We start from the raw sequence: 19389 nt of genomic DNA on the forward strand, positions 1-19389 counted from the left end.
TAATGACAAGTTTAAAATTATTGGCACTTTTTAAAACTGAGTTGGTAAAATTCATATAACATAAAATTAACCATTAAATTGTGTGAAATTCAGTGGCATTTAGTACTTTCACAATGCAGTGCAAGCACTATCTCTATCTACTGGCAAAGCACTTTCATTACCACAAAAGAAAACCCTGAACCCGTTAAGCATTCCCCATTCCACCCTCTACCCAGCCCCTGGCAAACACTCATCTACTTTCCCTCACTACTGATCATCACAATAAGTGGCGTTTTTCAAAGTCTTGCTTTTCTCACTTAGCGTGTTTCAAATTTCATGCGTTGGTTATCTATCTTATTGACATCTACCTCTTGGATATGGATCTTTGCTGTTGTACCTTCATCCACCCAATTTATCACCTGAAGGAGACAATTTGATGCCATGGAACTTGCTGGACCTGCAACTGTGTGAAGTAAATCATACCCAGATAGACTCAGTAAGAAGTATATTTAATTTCTGAAAGAACAAAATCCCTGATAAGCATGGGTGGTTTAAGCTGCATTTTGTTTTTAGATGGAAAAACAAAACAAAACAAAAAAAATTCAACAGTTAAGACCAGGTTGCACCAAACTGGACAAATCTCCAGGCAGCCATGTTTGGTGGCGCCTTTATCGCTGGTTTGCTTATTTCACAGACAAAGGGCAAGAGAAAGGGCTCAAAGATAGAGCTTCCCTGAAAATGTGCAGCACTATTGCCACCGTGAGGAAATCGTTTAAAGACGTAATACTCCACTAGAGCCTCCTTCCCAGGAAGCCTCGCTGTGGGGAAAGGCTGATCTGTTGGGAGGTGGAAGAGGCTTGGCCTCCAGGCGAGGTCTTCTTGCCTTCTCCTCAAACGCCTGAAGAGTGACCTAGACATTGGTGGTATCTTGGTGTAGAACCTGGAGAGTGAGGGGCTTGGAGTGAACCAGCAGCTGCCAGGCGGTCCTGGCACAGGAAGTCGTGGGGCGGGGCCTCAGTTCCTCCTGGCATGGGCAGGACTGCAGGAACCCACTGAAACACACATTGAGGCTTTTGTAGGCATCTGTCTCTTCTTCCTGTTCCTTGGAGCAAGAGTCAGCAAGCTTTTTGATGCTGGCATCTTGCTATGGCTCTTTGGGTCTCTGGTAGAATCAGTACCGTGCACAAACAACAGGTTTATTCAAAGGGAAGTTTACAGGATTTGCTATTAGAAGCTTCACACTCCAGGTTCTATAGCAAGATATTGCCAATGTCCAGGTCTCTTTTAAGGCCTTAGACAAGTAGGCAAGGACGCCCAGCATGGAGGCCAAGCCTCTTTCACCTCTTACCAGACCACACCTACCCCAACAGTTAGTGCTCAGAGAACTCTGTAATGGCGTTAAACGACTGTAATTCGTTAAACGTCTTCCTCGCGATGGCAGTAGCGCTCCAGATATGCCAAGAAGCCCTGTTAGGTAGCCCTCTTCTCCCGCCCTTCCTGTCTGAAAAAACGCCACACATAGACAAAGAGCCACCAAACATGGATGCCTTCTATTTTGCCCAGTTTGGAGCCAGCTGGTCTTACTGCTGTGCCTTTTCTTTTTGTTTTCCACTCGAAATCAAACCAAGGCCTAAACCAACCACCCTCGTCAGGAATCTTGTTCTTTAAGAAATTATTCTCCTGACCTAGTCTGGGTGGGTTTCATTTACTTCAGAGTTACAGGTCCAATAATTTCCGAGGCATCAAACTGTCTTCTTCAGGGGATAGCTTCAGTGGATGAACGCACAAAAAGGAGAAAAGGGCTGAAAGCTTGGAAAGGAACTCCAGCAACAATTTAAAAATCCCAGAGATCTTGGCCCTGGCTTCCCTGTCAGGCATCCAGGGAATTCTTCCTATTCTAAGAGCCTTATGTGGTGCATTGTAGGCAACAATTTGGCATGAGCCATTAGAGAAGAAACCAGGTGACGCTCCTTATTGCATGCCATATATACTCCACATGGCATGATACTCATAGTACATATGCTCAATTCCTGTCAAGGTGACTCAGAGTTTCATCTCATGGTCTCATCATTTAACATCAAAACACAGCATGTGCCCATGCCACCACATATTCTTCAAGTATTTCCTGAGACTTTATGGGCTGTGTGTGGTTGTGTTTGTGTGTGTCTCTGAGAGTTTTATAATTGGTCTTTTAGGTATAAGGATTACAGTATTCTCCAACTAGTAAATTAAAGAATAATGCTTGACAAAGATTAAGAAAAATCCATGTATTAATAATGAAGGAAACCACTACCATACAACTAGTCAAGGCAACTTAAGAACTTTTGGATTATTTCCAGGAATATCTTTAAATAGGTACATATATTGTTAATTTCATGAAAAAGTAAATCTGTACTGAAAGTGGATTACTGTGTACACTGTGGTTTGGATCAGATCAAGTGTGTATTTTAACAAACCTTTGAGGAGGGTGAATTCATTTGAATGTCACCAGTACTAAGTCTTATATGTCAACATTTCATGCCTTCAATATGAGTAAAGGTAAACCTTAAAATAGGGCCTCACGAATATTACTTTAGAAAAGTAGACACTTATCACCTTTTTGTTTGAATTTTTAAAGATGCATTACTATACGTTTCAAAACAAAACGCCATGAAGAGACAAAGACAACAGAAACTACGGATACCTAATATTTTGCTCAATATGTGTAACCATTTTCCACTCTTAACCATTTCCTTTTGGCTTCCATTGGATATTGAACTGAGATGAGATCCACTCACCCTCATCAAGCATCTCCTCTTTTTAAGAACTCAGTTTCTGCACAACCAAATCTCCCCATTTCTACTCTTTTTCATTCAGCATCCTATCAGCAGTGTTTTATTATGGTAGCAAATAGTCTTGCTGTATTGGGAACAGACCTTAAGGATCCATCCCTAAGGAGAGAAAAATAAAGCTTACCCCCAAGGTCTTGGAGAAGAGCAAATCTAGGCACCGGGCCACGTGGTTGTTGTCCTGACTCCCTCCCCAGGTTCCCTGGGAGTTTTACTCCATGTTCTGACCTAGTCATTAGGCCTTATATGTTGAGCGGGAGGCCACTATTTAGAGGGGCTATAACATAAGTGCCCATGTAGCTCTTAAACCTGACAAGACACACACAGCCCTATTTGAATGGATACAAACAAATGACTATAAATGCTAATCAGATGGATCACAGGATTTTGTCTCATGGTTTCATTATTTAACATTGGAACAGAAATATTTTCCAATGTCATTAAAAGGCTATGACTGGCTGGGTGTGCTGGCTCACACCTGTAATCCCAGAAGTTTGGGAGGCCGAGGTGGGCGGATCACTTGAGGTCAGGAGGTCGAGATAAACTTGGCCAACATGGTGAAACCCTGTCTCTACTAAAATACAAAAAAATTAGCCAGGTATGGTGGTGCATGCCAATAATCCCAGCTAGTTGGGAAGCTGAGGCAGGAGAATCGCTTGAACCCAAGGCAGAGGTTGCAGTGAGCTAAGATCGTGCCAATGCACTCCACCATGGGCAACAAAGTGAGACTCCATCCATCTCAAAACAGACAAACAAAAAGGCTATGACTTAAGACTGCCTCTTATGACTTTGTTGTGTATGTGTCTTACTGTTTTTCACTTAGGAATCAGTCCTATACTTTCTTATTAGTAAGGAAGACATGGAATTTGCAATGAAGTTAAAAAAAACCCTTTGGGAGGTGGAGGCAGGCAGATCACGAGGTCAAGAGATTGAGACCATCCTGCCAACATGGTGAAACCCCGTCTCTACTAAAAACACAAAAATTAGCTGGGTCTGGTGGTGCGCACCTGTAGTCCCAGCTACTCAGGAGGTTGAGGCAGGAGAATCACTTGAACCTGGGAGGCAGAGGTTGCAGTGAGCCGAGATCACCCCACTGCACTCCAGCCTGGCAACAGAGTAAGACTCCGTCTCAAGGAAAAGAAACGGGGTGGGGGGCTGGGCGCGGTGGCTCATGCCTGTAATCTCAGCACTTTGGGAGGCTTAGGAGGGCAGATCACCTGAGGTCGGGAGTTCAAGACCCGACTGACCAACATGGTGAAACCCCGTCTCTACTAAAAATACAAAATTAGCCAGGCGTGCTGGCACATGCCTGTAATCTCAGCTACTCGGAAGGCTGAGGCAAGAGAATCACTTGAACCCGGGAGGCAGAGGTTGCGGTGAGCTGAGATCACGCCATTGCACTCTAGCCTGGGTAACAAGAATGAAACTACATCTCAAAAAAAAAAAAAAAAGGAAAAAATAAAAATAAAAATAACCATGTGCTGATCCAGAGAAAACCAATGTAATAAAACTGTATTAAACAATATTAACCGTTTCCATATTTACTCCAATTTTTTATACACAGATAAAAAGTTCTATATATACAGTCAAACACGACAACAAATTTACATTTTACTTCAATTTAGCTATATATAAGGTTAAAGAACTAAAAGTTTCACCACTGATTCCTTAAGAGTTTTTGATATTCTCACAAAAAATTTGCAATATCTGAACTTTAGACAATAAAATACTTGCAGAGAACTTGTGATTGGCCTATTCATCAAAACATAAGATCTCAATTTGCACTTTTAAATCGAAAAAATATATATATTTACACATACATAAACATATAAATACATATTTGTATACAACATAAACATATGTATTATACATATTTATACCTCTGAAAATTAGGATTTTTAATACTTCTCAAATTTTTATTCCTAGGTCTTACCACAAAACATTATCTTTAAAATTTCAGGCTGGGCACAGTGGCTCCAGCCTGTAATCCCAGGACTTTGGGAGGCTGAGCTGGGTGGATCACGAGGTCAAGAGATTGAGACCAACCTGGCCAACATGGTGAAATCCCATCTCTACTAAAAATACAAAAAAATTAGCCAGGCATGGTGGTGCATGCCTATAGTCCCATCTACTCCGGAGGCTGAGGCAGGAGAATCACTTGAATCCAGGAGGCAGAGGTTGCAGTGAGCTGAGATTGAGCCACTGCACTCCAGCCTGGTGACAGAGCGAGACTCTGTCTCACAAAAAAAAAAAAATTTCAAAAGAAGGATAACAAAATTCAATAAATGGTAGTTGAAATAGGCATCTCTCACATTCCAGTCACCTTGATGTGTAACCTAAGAAAACTGTAAGATGGATGCATTCACACAACTCACATGGAGCTAGAGTGCTTCATTAGTGTCTCTGTTTATATAATGATGAATTAAAGATATTAATTTACTGGTCAAAAATATCATCTTCAAACATATACTCACTATAACACCTACCACGATTAAAAATATATGGCATTGGCCGGGCATGGTGGCTCACAACTGTAATTCCAGCACTTTGGGAGGCCTAGGCAGGTGCATAGCTTGAGCCTAGGGGTTCAAGTCCAGCCCTGACAATGTAGAGAGACCCTGTCTCTTCAAAAAATACAAAAAATAGCCGGGCATGGTGACCTACAATGGAAGCCCTAGCTACGTAGGAGGCGGAAATGGGAGGATCACCTCAGCCCAGGGAGGTTGATGTTGCAGTGAGCCATGATCATGCCTCTACACTCCACCCTGGGCAACAGAGTAAGATGCTGTCTAAAAAATATATATATACGTATATCTGTATATATATACATGTATCTATCTATATATATATACATATATCTGTATATATATACATGTATCTACATATATAGATACATATATATGTGTATATCTATATATATAGACACATACATATGTATCTATATATGTAGATACATGTATATGTATATATATTCAGCATCACCTTATACTCTTTGAATATATCTACATCAATACATACTTTTGAGTGCTTGAAATTTTTTATATTTTATTCTAGAAGAACTGTAAGAAATTATAAAGTAGAAAACTTGTGGTAGGTCAAAAACATAGTAAGAAGAAATAATCACTTTAAAAATGTCTGTGTTAGGTACTATGATCTATTCCCTATACATATATAATATGGACTTTTATAAACTAATGTTCAAATTCCCCTGTAGTGTAACTTGTTGTTGTTGTTATTTTTTTTTTTTTTTGGTATTTTTCATTTTAGATATGGGGTTTCACTCTGTTGACCAGGCTGATCTTGAACTCCTGGTCTCAAGTGATCCTTCCATCTTGGACTCCCAAAGTGCTAGGATTGCAGGCATGAGGCACCTTGACTGGCCACCATGTACTATAGCTGTTAAAACAAGTTTGTTTCACTGATAACTGGAGTACTTTTCAAATATAATTAATAATTCATGGAAATAATGATAGCTTTAAAAGTATTGGCACTTTTAAAAACTGAGTTTGTAAACTTCATATAACATAAAATTAACCATTAAAATGTATTAATTTCAATGGCATTTAGGACACTCACAATGCAGTGCAAGCATTACCACTATGTAGTGGCAAATCATTTTCACTACCACAAAGAAAATCCTGGACCCATTAGTTAGTCATTCCCCATTCCACTCTCTGCCCAGCCCCTGGCAAACACTCATCTGATTTCCCTCACTACTGATCATCACAAGTGGCCTTGTTTGTCTTGTTGCGGGAATCAGGAGACCAGAGAGACCAATGGGTGGAACAGGAGGATTTTACTAGGTGGTCACCGACTCAGCAGATTAACATCCAAAGGCTTGGCCCCGAACCAAGACAGGGCTTGACTTTTATACATATATCTGAAAAGGGCCCAAAACCTGTAAGGCTGGTAAGCAAGCTTACAGAAGCACAAAGGCAGTTTATCAAACAGTGATAGGTTTTACGATTCAGGCATGTCTTGTGACCTTCGCCATAACTGCGCAGCTGGAAAACAGGAACTTACAAAATCCTTACAAGCTTGCAGAAACAGTTACAAAAATAGTTGTGAGAGCAGAACAAAGAATAATGGTATGGGGAAAGAATTTCAAAGGGGAAACTGATAAAAAACACTTGTTTTTCTTTTTCTTTTTTTTTTAGATGAAGTCTTGCTTTTGTCCCCCAAGCTGCAGTGCAATGGCGCAATCTCGGTTCACTGCAAACTCCTCCTACCGGGTTCAAGTGATTCTCCTGTTTCAGCCTTCCAAGTAGCTGGGATTACAGCTGCCTGCCAACATGCCTGGCTAATTTTTGTATTTTTAGTAGAGACAGGGTTTCACCATGTTGGCCAGGCTGGTCTTGAACTCCCGACCTCAGGTGATCCGCCAGCCTCGGCCTCCCAAAGTGCTGGGATTACAGGTGTGAGCCACAGTGCCCGGCCAAAGAACTTGTTCTTCTTATCCCTGCTTCTAGAGCCCATTCCTTCTGGGCCCCCACTCTGCTGATAGTGCTATCAAAGTCCTGACAGAGCCCTACTTATTGCTGGGCCTTGGAGTGAGTCAGCCCAGCACAGAGAACTAGCTTTTCTCTCTCTTTTTTTTTCTTTTACATCTCCTGCTTCAGTACAGCTTCTTTCACTTAGCATTTCAAATTTCATGAATTGGTTTTCTATCTCTTTGATATCTGTCTCTTAGATATCTATCTCTTAGATATCTGTCTTTGTTTTTGTACCTTCATCCACCCAATGTATCACCTGAAGGAGACAATTTGATACCATGGAACTTCCAGGACCTGTAACTGTGTGAGGTAAATCATAACCAGATAGCCTCAGTGAGGAGTATATTTAATTTCTGAAACAACGGGATTCTTGAGAAGCATGGGTGGTTTAGGCCTCATTTTGCTTTCAGATGAAAAAACAAAAAGGAAAAATTCAACAGTAAGACCAGGTTGCACCAAACTGGACAAATCTCCAGGCAGCCATGTTGGGTGGCACCTTTGTCTCTGGGTGGCGTTTTTTCAGACAAGGAAGGGCGGGAGAAAAGGGCTCCAAGATAGGGATCCCTTGCAAATGTGAAGCACGACTGCCACCATGAGGAAACTGTTTAAAGACACTATACGCCATTACAGCGTCCTTCCCAGAAAGACTTGCTGTGGGGGGAAGTCTGAACTGTGGGAGGTGGCAGACGCTTGGGCTCCAGGCTAGGTCTTCTAGCTTTCTTCTCTAAGGCCTGAAGAGAGGCCTTAACACTGGTAGTATCTTGGTGTAGAACCAGGAGAGTGAGGGGCTTGTAGTGAACCAGCAGCTGCCAGGCGATCCTGGCACAGGAAGACGTAAGGCGGGGCCTCGGTTCCTCCAAGTGTGGGCAGGACTGCAGGAACCCATTCAAACACACATGGAGGCTCTTGTGGGCATCTGTCTCTTATTCCTGTCCCTTGGAGCAAGAATCAGCAGGCTTTCTCGTACTAGCATCTTGCTACGGGTCTTTGGGTCTCTGGTAGCACCAGTACCGCGCACAAACAACAGGTTTATTCCCAGGGAAGTTTACAGGATTTCCTATTAGAACCTTCACACTCCAGGTTCTATACCAAGACACCGCCAAAGTCCCGGTGTCCTTTAAGGCCTTAGACGAGAAGGCTAGGACTCCCAGCATGGAGCAAGCCTTTTCCACCTCCCCACAGAGAACTTCCCCAACAAGTAGTCCTCAGGAGAACACCGTAATGGCGTAGGGATTTGTTAAACAACATCCTCGTGATGGCAGTAGTGCTTCAGATATGGGAAGAAGCCCTGTTCCAGAGCCCTCTTTTCCCGCCCCTCCTGTCTGAAAAAACGCCACCTATAGACAAAGGCCTTACAGAATGGGTGCCTTACATTTAGCCCAGTTTGCAGCCAGCTGGTCTTACTGCTGAGCTTTTTCTTTTGGTTTCCAGTTCAAATCAAACCAAGGCCTAAACCACCCGCCCTCATCAGGAATCTTGATCTGTATTAAAAGTGGATTACTGTGTACACTGTGATTTGGATCACACCAAGTGTGTATTTTTTTTTTTGAGACGGAGTCTCCGCTCTGTCGCCCAGGCTGGAGTGCAGTGGTACATCTCTGCTCACTGCAAGCTCCGCCTCCCGGGTTCAAGCCATTCTCCTGCCTCAGCCTCCCGAGTAGCTGGGACTACAGGAGCCCGCCACCATGCCCGGCTAATTTTTTGTATTTTTTAGTAGAGACGGCGTTTCACCGTGTTAGCCAGGAAGGTCTCGATCTCTTGACCTCGTGATCCGCCCGCCTTGGTCTCCCAGAGTGCTGGGATTACAGGCGTGAGCCACCGCGCCCACCCACCCCGAGTGTGTATTTTAACAAACATTTGAGGAGCGTGATTTTATTAGAATGTCACCAGTACTAACTCTTTTTTTGTTGTTTTTTTTTTGAGACAGAGTCTCGCTCTGTCGCCCAGGCTGGCGTGCAGTGGTGGGATCTCGGCTCACTGCAAGGTCTGCATCCCGGGTTCAAGGGATTCTCCTGCCTCAGCCTCCTGAGCAGCTGGGATTACAGGCGTGCGCCACCACGCCCATGGAGTTTCACCATGTTGGTCAGGCTGGTCTCGAACTCCCGACATCGTGATCCGCCCACCTCAGCTTCCCAAAGTGCTGGGATTACAGGTGTGAGCCACCTCACCCGGCCCAGTACTAAGTCCTATATCTCAACATTTCACGCCTTCAATATAAATAAAGGTAAATCTTAACATAGGGCCTCAGGAATATTACTTTAGTAGACACTATCAGTTTTTTGTGGAATTTTTACAGATACATCACTACATATTTCTTTAAAAAAGGCCATGAAGAGACAAAGACACCAGAAACTGTGGCTCCCCAACATTTTGCTCAATTTGTGTAAACATATTCCACTCAGCAATTTGCTTTTAGTTTCCATTGGATATTAAACCGAGATGTAATCCACTCACCCTCATCAAGTATCTCCTCCTTTTAATAACTTAGTTTCTGCACAACCAAGTCTTCCCATTTCTACTCTTACTCACTCAGCATCACATCTACAGTGTTTTATTATGATATCAAGTAGTCTTGTAGTATTCCGGAAAGACCTTAGATTTCCATGCCTAAGGAGAGAAGAAAAAAAAAGCTTACCCCTAAGGTCTTGGAGAAGAGCAAATATAGGCACCAGGCCACGTGTTTCTTGTCCTGACTCCCTCCCCAGGTTCCCTGGGAGTTTTACTCCATATTCTGACCTAGTCATTAGGCCTTATATGTTGAGGGAGGGGCGGCTATTTAGTGGGGCTCTAACATAAGGGCTCAGATAGCTCTCAATCCTGACAAGACACACACAATCCTACTTGAATGGACACAAACACAGGAATGACTATAAGTCCTAATCAGATGGATCACAGGATTTTGTCTCATAGTTTCATCATTTAACATTGGAACAGAAATATTTTCCAGTGTCATTACAAGGCTATGACTTACAACTGTGTCCTATGACTTTGTTGTGTATGTGTCTCACTGTTTTTCAGTTAGGAATCAGTCCTATATTTTCTTACTAGTAACAAAGATATGGAATTTGCAAAGTGAAAAGTAACCAACTGCTGATGAAGAGAAATGTGACATCATAAAACTGTGTATTAAACACTGATAACCGTTTCCATATTTACTCATATTTTTTCTTTTTTTTTTCTTTTTTTTTTTGAGACAGAGTCTCGCTCTGTTGCCTAGGTTGGAGTGCATTGGCGCTATCTTGGCTCACTGCAAGCCCCACCTCCCGAGTTCACGCCATTCTCCTGCCTCAGCCTCCCAAGTACCTGGGACTAAGGCGCCTGCCACCACGCCCGGCTAATTTTTTGTGTTTTTTAGTAGAGATGGGGTTTCACCATGTTGGCCAGGATGGTCTCCATCTCCTGACCTCATGATCTGCCCACCTCGGCCTCCCAAAGTGCTGGGATTACAGGTGTGAGCCACTGTTCCTGGCCTACTCCTATTTTTTCAATACACAGATAAAGTTCTATATATACAGTCAAACACCACAATAAATTTACATTTTACTAGAATTTATCCATACATAATGATGATTAAAATTTTCATATCTGATTCTTGAGTTCTTGATATTCTCATAAAAATTTGCAATATCTGAATTTTTTACAATAAAATATTTGCAAAGAACTTCTTGTTTGGACTATTCATCAAAACATAAGTTCTGAACTTGCACTTTTAAATTTAATATATATATTTATACATACATAAACATAAATCCATGTTTATATACAATATAAACATGTATTTTACATACTTATACCTATGAAAATAAGGATTTTTAATTCTTCTTCAAATTTTATTGCTAATTCTTACCTTAAAATTTTATCTCTAAAATCTCAAAAGAAGGATAAAAAAATTTAATAAATGATAGTTGAAATAGGCATCTCTTACTTTCAGTCACCTAGATGTGTAACCTAAGAAAACTGTAAGATGGATGCATTCACACAACTTACATGCAGCTAGAATGCTTCATTAGTGTCTCTGTTTAAAGATACATTAAAAACGTGAATTTGCTCACCAAAAATGCCATCTTCAAACATGTACTCAGTATAACATCTACCATGATTAAAAATTGATAGCATTGGCTGGGCACGGTGGCTCACAACTGTAATTGCAGCACTTTGGGAGGCCAAGGCAGGTAGACAGCTTGAGCCCAGGAGTTCAATACCAGCCCTGGCAATGTAGGTAGACCCTGTGTCTACAAAAATACAAAATATAGCTGGGCATGGTGGGGTACAACAGAAGCCCCAGGTACGTATAGGAGGCAGAGGTGGCAAGATCACCTGATCCCAGGGAGATTGATGCTGCATTGATCCATGATCATCATGCCACTGCACTCCAGCCTAGGCAACAGTGAGACAGTCTCATATACATATGTAGCATTTAAAATTTTGTAATATATCTCCAGACAGATATAAATACACACACACTTGACACAGTTTAATTATAATTGGATGCATAATGTTTGAAATTTGTACAAAATCTGCAGCATTGTCTTATACTCCTTGAATATATCTACATCCATATATACTTTCGAGTGCTTTAATTTTTTTATATTTTACTCTACAAGAACTTTAAGAAATTATAAAGCAGAAAACGTGGTGGGTCAAACATAGTGAGAAGAAATAATCACTTTTCCCTATGCACATATAATATGGACTTTTTAAAACTAATGTTCAATTTCCTCTGTAGTATAACAGGTTTTTTACTTTTTATTTTAGACATGGGTTTTCGTTGCCGGGCCGGGTAGCTCACGCCTGTAATCCCAGCACTTTGGGAGGCTGAGGCGGGCGGATCACAAGGTAAGGAGATCGAGAGCATCCTGGCTAAAATGGTGAAACCTGTCTCTACTAAAAATACAAAAAATTAGCCGGGTGTGGTGGCACGCGCTTGTAGTCCCCCCTACTTGGGAGGCTGAGGCAGGAGAATTGCTTGAACCCAGGAGGCGGAGGTTGCAGTGAGCCAAGATAGCGCCACTGCACTCCAGCCTGGGCGACAGAGTGGGATTCTGTCTCAAAAAAAAAAAAAAAAAAACAAGATATGGGTTTTCGCTATGTTGACCAGGCTGACCCCGAACTCCTGACCTCAAGCCATCGTCCCATATCGGACTCCCAAAGTGCTAGGATTATAGGCATGAGGTGTCATGCCTAGCCACCCAATAGTATAACTGTTATAAACAAGTTTTCTTCACTGATAATTTGAGCACTTTTCTAATATAATTAATTATCCATGGAAATAATGATAGGTTTAAAAGTATTGTCACTTTTTAGAACTGAGTTTGTGAAATTCATATAACATAAAATTAGTCATTAAAATGTGTGAAGTTGAGTGTCATTTAGTGCATTCAAGATGCCGTGCAAGCATTACCACTACATAGTGGCAAATCATTTTCATTACCACAAAACAAAACCCCGGACCCATTAAGCAATCATTCCGCATTGGGCTCTCTCTCTGCCCAGTTCCTAACAAACACTCATCTGCTTTCCCTCACTACTGATCATAACAAGTGGCCTTTTTCGGCCGCGCGCGGTGGCTCACGCTTGTAATCCCAGCACTTTGGGAGGCCAAGGCGGGCGGATCACGAGGTCAGGAGATCGAGACCACGATGAACCCCGTCTCTACTAAAAATACAAAAAATTAGCCGGGCGTGGTGGCGGCCGCCTGTAGTCCCAGCTACTCGGAGAGGCTGAGGCAGGAGAATGGCCTAAGCCCGGGAGGCAGAGTTTCAGTGAGCCGAGATTGTGCCACTGCACTCCAGCTGGGCGACAGAGCGATACTCCGTCTCAAAAAAAAAAAAAAGTGGCCGTTTTCAACTTCCTTCTTTCACTTAGCATGTTTCAAATGTCATGTATTGGTTATCTATCTCTTTGATATCCATCTTTGTTGTTGTACCTGCATCCACACAATTTATCACCTTAAGGAGAAAATTTTATGCCATGAAACTTGCTGGACCTGTAACTGTGTGAAGTAAATCATACCCAGATAGACTCAGTGAGGAGTGTATTTAATTTCTGAAAGAACAAGATTCCTGATGAACCTGGGTGGTTTAGGCCACATCTTGTTTTCAAACGGAGTAAAAAAAGGAAAAATTCAACAGTAAGACCAGGTTGCACCAAACTGGACTAATCTCCAGGAAGCCAAGTCGGATGGTGCCTTTATCTCTGGGTGGCGTTTTTTCAGCGAGGAAGGGCGGGAGAAAAGGGCTCCAAGCGAGGGCTTTCTTGAAAATATGGAGTACTACTGCCACCGTGAGGAAATCGTTTAAAGACGCAATACGCCATTATAGCTTCTTTCCGGGAAGCCTGGCTGTGGGGGAAGGTCTGATCTGTGCGGAGGTGGAAGAGGTTTGGGCTCCAGGCTAGGTCTTCTTGGCTTCTCCTGGAACTCCTGAAGAGAAACCTGGACATTGGCGATATCTTGGTGTAGAACCTGGAGAGTGAGGGGCTTGGAATGAAGCAGCAGCTGCCTGGCGGTCCTGGCACAGGAAGTCGTGGGGCGGGGTCTCTGTTCCTAGTGTGGGCAGGACTGCAGGAACCCACTCAAACACAAATGGAGGCTCTTGGGGGGCATCTGTCTCATGTAATTGCCCCTTGGAACAAGAGTCAGCAGGCTTTCGCGTGCTGGCATCTTGCTATGGGTCTTTGGGTCTCTGGTAGCATAAGTACCACGCAAAATCAACAAAGGTATTCCAAGGGAAGTTTACAGGATTTGCTATTAGAACCTTCACTCTCCAGGTTCTATACAAAAATATCGCCAATGTCCATGTCTCTTTTAAGGCCTCAGACAAGAAGGCAAGGACTCCCAGCCTGGAGCCCAAGCCTCTTCCACTTCCCCCACAGACCAGTCCTTCCCCAACAGGTAGTCCTCAGAGAACGCTGTAATAATGGCATAGGGATTCACTAAACGACTTCCTCGCGATGGCAGTAGTGCTCCAGATATGCCAAGTAGCCCTGTCTTTGAGCCCAGGTCTTCCGCCCTTCCTGTCTGAAAAAACGCCACCCATAGACAAAGCACCACCAAATATGGATGCCTTCTATTTTGCCCAGTTTGGAGTCATCTGGTCTTACTGCTGCACTTTTTCTTTTTGTTTTGCACTTGAAATCAAATCAAGGCCTAAACCACCTGCCTCCATCAGGAATCTTGATCTTTCAAAAATGAAATCGCCTCCTGACCTAGTCTGTGTGGGTTTGATTTACTTCAGAGTTACAGGACCAGTAATTTCCGTGGCATCAAACTGTCTCTTTCAGGGGATAAATTCGGTGGATGGACACACAAAAAGAAAAGGGCTGAAAGCTTGGAAAAGATCTTTCCAGTAAACAATTAAAAAATCCCAGGGGGAAGGGTGCGGTGGCTCACGCCTGTAATTCCAGCACTTTAGGAGGCCAAGGCGGGCAGATTGACTGAGGTCAGGAGTTGGAGATCAGCCTGGCCTACGTGGTGAAACTCGTGGTTTCTACTAAAAATGCAAAAATTAGCCGGGGGTGGTGGCGGGCATCTGTAATCTCAGCTACTCAGGAGTCTCAGGTAGGAGAATTGTTTGAACCCAGGAGACGGAGGTTGCAGTGAGCCGAGATTGTGTCACTGCGCTCCAGCCTGGGCGACAGAGCAAGACTCGGTCTCAAAAAAAAAAAAAAAAAAAAAAAATCCCAGGGATCTTGGACCTGGCTCCCTGATCAGACATCCAGGGAGTTCTTCGTATTTTAAGAGCCTTCTGTAGTTCATTGTAGGCAACAATTTCGCATGAGCCAGTAGAGGAGAAACCAGGTTCGCTCATTACCACATGCCATATATACTCCAAATGACATGATACTCATAGTACATATGTTTAATTCCTGTCAAGGTGGCTCAGAGTTTCATCTCATGGTCTCATCATTTAACATCAAAACACAGCATGTCACCATGCCATTACATATTCTTCAAATATTTCCAGAGAATTTATGGGGTGTGTGTGTTCGTGTTTGTGTTTGTGTGTGTCTCTGAGAGTTTTATAATTTGTCTTTTAGGTATAAGGATTACAGTACTCTCCAAATAGTAAATTGAAACATAATGCTTGACAAAGATTAAGAAAAATCCATGTATTAATAATGAAGAAAACTGCTACCATACAACTTGTCAAGGCAACTCATGAACTTTTGGATTATTTCCATGCATATCTTTCAATATGTACATACACTGTTAATTTCATGCAAAAAATAAATGTGTTAAAAGTGGATTACTGTGCACACTGTGGTGTGGATAAGACCAAGTGTGTATTTTACCGAATCTTTCAGATGTGTGAATTCATTTGAATGTCAACTGTACTAAGTTTATATGTCAACATGTCACACCTTCAATATAAATAAAGGTAAATCTTAAAATAGGGCCTCAAGAATATTGCCTTAGAAAAGTAGACACTATCGCCGGGCGTGGTGGCTCACGCCTGTAATCCCAGCACTTTGGGAGGCCAAGGCGGGCGGATCACGAGGTCAGGAGATCAAGACCATCCTGGCTAACATGGTGAAACCCTGTCTGTACTAAAAATACAAAAAAAAAAAAAAAAAAAAATTAGCTGGGCGTGGTGGCGGGTGCCTGTAGTCCCAGCTACTCGGAGAGGCTGAGGCAGGACAATGGCGTGAACCCGGGAGGGAGCTTACAGTGAGCCGAGATTGCGCCACTGCACTCCAGCCTGGGCGACAGAGCAAGACACTGTCTCAAAAAAAAAAAAAAAAAGAAAAGTAGACACTATCAGCTTTTTGTTTGAATGTTTACAGATATATCCCTACGTTTCAATAAAAAGGCCATGAAGAGACAAAGACACCAGAAACTATGACTACCTAACATTTTGCTCAATTTGTGTAAACATATTCCACTCTTAGCCATTTGCTTTTGGTTTCCATTGGATATTAAACTGAGAGGTTATCCACTCACCCTCATAAAGTATCTCCTCTCTTTAAGAACTCAGTTTCTGCACAACCAAGTCTTCCTATTTCTACTCTTTTTCACTCAGCATCGTATCTGCAGTGTTTTATTATGATGTCAAATAGTCTTCTCATAACGGGAACAGACCTTAGTGATCCATGCCTAAGGAGAGAAGAGAAAAAAAGCTTGCCCTTAAGGTCTTGCAGAAGAGCAAATCTAGGCACCAGGCCATGTGGTTCTTGTCCTGACTCCCTACCCAGGTTCCCTGGCAGTTCTACTCCATATCTGACCTAAGCAGTAGGCCTTACATGTTGAGGGGGAGGCCGATATGTAGTGGAGCTCTAGCATAAGGGTACAGATAGCTCTCCTGCCTGACAAGACCCATACGGCCCTATTTGAATGGACACAAATACACAAATGACTATAAATGCTAATCAGATGGATCACAGGATTTTGTCTCAGTTTCATTATTTAACATTGGAACAGAAATATTTTCCAGTGTCTTTAAAAGGCTGTGACTTACGACTGTGTCCTGTGACTTTGTTTTGTATGTGTCTTATTGTTTTTCAGTTAGGAATCAGTCCTATATTTTCTCATTATTAACAAAGCCATGGAACTTGCAAAGAAGATAAAAATAACCATGTGCTGATCAAGAGAAAATCAATGCCATAAAATTGTGTATTAAACACTGATAAACAGTTCCATATTATGGGCCAGACGTGGTGGCTCACACCTGTAATCCCAGCACTTTGGGAGGCTGAGACGGGCAGAACAAGAGGTCAGGAGTTTGAGACCAGCCTGGCCAGCATGGTGAAACCCCATCTCTACTAAAAATACAAAAAATTAGCCGGGCATGGTGGTGCATGCCCGTAGTCCCAGCTACTCAGAAGGCTGAGGCAGGAGAATTGCTTGAACCCAGCAGGCGGAGGTTGTAGTGAGCCGAGATCATGCCACTGCATTCCAGCCTGGGCGAGAGAGCGAGACTCTGTCTCAAAACCAAACAAGCAAACAGTTCCGTACTTACTCCCATTTTTTCAACACAGAGAAAAAGTTCTATCTATACAGTTAAACACGACAATAAATTTACATTTTAGTTGAATTTAGCTATACATAAGGTTGAAGAAAGTTTCACATATGATTCCTGAGTTTTTCATATTCTCATAAAAAATTTGCAATATCTAAATTTAAGACAATAAAATATTTGCAGAGAACTTCTTGATTGGACTATTCATGAAAACATAAGTACTCGGCCAGTCGCGGTGGCTCACGCCTATAATCCCAGCACTTTGGAAGGCCGAGGCGGATGGATCACGAGGTCAGGAGTTCGAGACCAGCCTGGCCAACATGGTGAAACCTGACTCTACTAAAAATACAAAAATTAGCTGGGTGTGGTGGCAGGCACCTGTAATCCCAGCTACTCAGGAGGTTGAAGTGGTAGAATCGCTTGAACACGGGAGGCAGAGGTTTTAGTGAGCAGAGATTGTGCCTCTCCACTCTAGCCTCTGCGACAGTGAGACTCCATCTCAAAACAAACAAAAAATAAGTACTCAATTTGCACTTTTAAGTATAATATGTATATTTATACACATATAAACATATAAATACATATTTATATACAATATAAACATGTGTTATACACACTTATACCTCTGAAAACTGAAATTTTTCATTCTTCTTGAATTTTTATTCCTAATTCTTTCCTTAAAATTTGATCTTTGAAATCTCAAAAGATAACAAAATTCAATAAATGATAGTTGAAATAGGCATCTCTCACATTGAGTCATCTTGATGTGTGACCTAAGAAAACTGTAAGATGGATGCATTCACACAACTCACATGCCACTAGAATGCTTCATTAGTGTCTCTGTTTATATAATGATGAATTAAAGACACGATTTGTTGGCCAAGAATACCATCTTCAAACATATACTCACTATAACACCTATCAGAATTAAAAATATATAGCATTGGCCGGGCACAGTGGCTCACAACTGTAATCCCAGCACTTTGGGAGGCCAAGGAGGTGGATAGCTTGAGCCCAGGAGTTCAAGACTAGTCCTGGCAATGTAGTGAGACCCCGTCTCTACAAAAAATCCAAAAAATAGCCAGGCATGGTGGCTTGCAATGGAAATCCCAGGTACTTAGGTAGTGGAGGTAGGAGGACCACTGGAGCCCAGGGAGGTTGATACTGCAGTGAACCATGATCATGCCATTGCACTCCAGCCTGGGCAATAGAGTGAGATGCTGTCTAAAAAAAAAAAAAAATATATATATATATATATGGCATTTAAAATTTTGTAATATACCTACAGACAGATATAAATACACACACACTCAACACAGTTTACTCTAAATATAATTGGATTCATATTGTTTGAAATTTTCTACAAAATCTTCAGCATCACCTTATACTCTTTGAATGTATCTACGTCAATATTTACTTTTGAGTGTTTGAATTTTTTTCATATTTTACTCTAGAAGAACTTTAAGAAATTATAAAGCCGAAAACATATGATAGGTCAACCACAGTGAGAAGAACTTTAAGAAATTATAAAGCCGAAAACATATGATAGGTCAACCACAGTGAGAAGAAATAATCAATTTTCCCTGTGCACATATAATATGGACTTCATAAACTAATGTTCAAATTCCCCTGTAGTGCAACTGGTTTTTTTCTTTCTTTTTTTTTTTTAAATTTTAGATATGGGGTTTCGCTATGTTGACCAGACCGATCTGGAACTCCTGGCCTCAAGCGATCCACCCAACTCTGCCTCCCAAAGTGCTAGTATTACAGGCACGAGGCACCAAGCCTGGTTGCCTTGTAGTATATCTGTTAAAACAAGTTTTCTTCACTGAAAACTTGAGTACTTTTCAAATATAATTAATTATTCATGGAAATAATGATAGGTTTAAAAGTATTGGCACTTTTAAAAACTGAGTTTGTAAAATTCATAAAACATAAAATTAACCATTAAAATGTGTGAAATTTCGTGGCATTTAGTATATTCACAATGCAGTGCAAGCATTACCACTATCTAGTGGCAAATCATTTTCACTACATTCAACTTGCTGGACCTGTAACTGTGTGAGGTAAATCATACCCAGATAAACTCAGTGAGCAGTATATTTAATTTCTGAAAGAAGAAGATTCTTGATG

The 19389-nt window shown here is 41.8% G+C and overlaps 1 pseudogene; it reads right to left on the reverse strand.

Annotated features, from left to right (window-relative positions):
* LOC129475894 (MAPK regulated corepressor interacting protein 2-like) overlaps positions 1-19389 on the reverse strand; it is a 91264-nt pseudogene that overhangs the window by 26680 nt on the left and 45195 nt on the right.

Source organism: Symphalangus syndactylus, chromosome X (genome assembly GCF_028878055.3).
Source record: "Symphalangus syndactylus isolate Jambi chromosome X, NHGRI_mSymSyn1-v2.1_pri, whole genome shotgun sequence".
Classification (NCBI taxonomy): Eukaryota; Metazoa; Chordata; class Mammalia; order Primates; family Hylobatidae; genus Symphalangus; species Symphalangus syndactylus.